The following is a 1,481-nucleotide window of genomic DNA, read 5'->3' as shown; positions in this document are numbered from 1 at the left end:
AAGCTTCTGGTGGCAATGGCAATCTTTGTGTCTGCATCACTCCAGTCTCTGCCTCGTCCTCAGTGGCCCTCTCTTCTGTGTCTTCTTCTCTCTCTTATAAGGACATTTGTCATTGGACTTAAGACCCATTTGGGTAATCCAGGATAATCTCATCTCAAGATCCTTAATTTAATTGCATCTGCAAAGATCCTTTTCCAAATAAGGTCACATTCACAGGATCCAGGTATTAGAAGGTGGGCATATCGTTTTAGGGGCCACCATTCAACCCTCTACAAGTGTTAAGCATACCTTTCACTTCTCTTTCAACTTTATTTTTATTCCACTCTTATATTGTTTCCTAAGTGCTAATGGTGTTGCCTTTTTTTTTAGGCCATGCCATGTGGCTTTCCAGATCTTAGTTCCCTGACCAGGGATCAAACCCGTGCCCCCTGCAGTAGAAGCGCAGAGTCCTAACAACTGGACTGCCAGGGAATTCCCTAATGGTGCTGCCTTGACTCGAGAAACATTTATGAGTGTTAACTCTATGTTAAGTTCAGTGCCATGGAGGCTAAAAAAATAAAGCATCTTGTACCACGAAGTAATGCAGATCAGAAGTGATTGAGGCTATCAGAGAGGTACAGATGAAGACACTTAAGAGTAGGAGCAGTTACTTTGGAAGGGAGAGAGTAATTGAACCAGGTTATGAGTACGATATGGAAGTGTAGGGACAGGAAAATAACATTCTAAGTAGAAGAAACAGCAGGAGCAGTGGAATAGCATAAGAAACGTATTTACAATAGCAAATGGTTTTTGCTTAGAATAAGAGTCTGCAAACTATGACCCGACCATCCTTCCATCTGTTTTCGTATGGCCCCCGATCTAAGGATGGTTTTTATATTTTTAAATAGCTGCGGGAAAAAACCCCAGAGATTGAAGAAGAATTTTCAGCATGTAAAAATTATATAAAATTCACATTTCTGGGTCCATAACTAAAGTTTTATTGAAATACAGCTACATATTCATTTACATATTGTCTATGGCTTCTTTTGTACTATAATGGCAGATATGAGTAGTTGTGACAGAGACCATAATAGCTAAAGAGTTTAAATATTTACTATCTGACTCTTTACAGAAAAAGCTTGTAGACACCTGCTTTAGCAGAAGCATAAGGAGCCTAAAGGCGAATAAGCTGTGGTTGAAATAAATAACAGTTTAATGTATAACTTATTATACCTTGTAGGTAATGTATTTGGAATTTAGGAGACCCCAAGCCACAGAATTGCCCCCTGGCATACTGGTGGGACACAGATACTGGCAGATATGAGCCTTTCTTCAACCTTCATGATGCACCGTATAGGCAGCCAATTCTTCTACCAACCAAAACCAAATTTATTTGGTTGTTAGTTTTATTTTCTTTTCAATTTGGTTAAATTAATAGTGGGACTGGGCTTCACTGGTGGCACAGTGGTTGAGAGTCCGCCTGCCGATGCAGGGAACGCGGG

Source organism: Lipotes vexillifer, unplaced genomic scaffold (genome assembly GCF_000442215.2).
Source record: "Lipotes vexillifer unplaced genomic scaffold, Lipotes_vexillifer_v1.1 scaffold108, whole genome shotgun sequence".
Taxonomy (NCBI): Eukaryota; Metazoa; Chordata; class Mammalia; order Artiodactyla; family Lipotidae; genus Lipotes; species Lipotes vexillifer.
Note: the sequence above shows the minus strand (reverse complement) of the source record.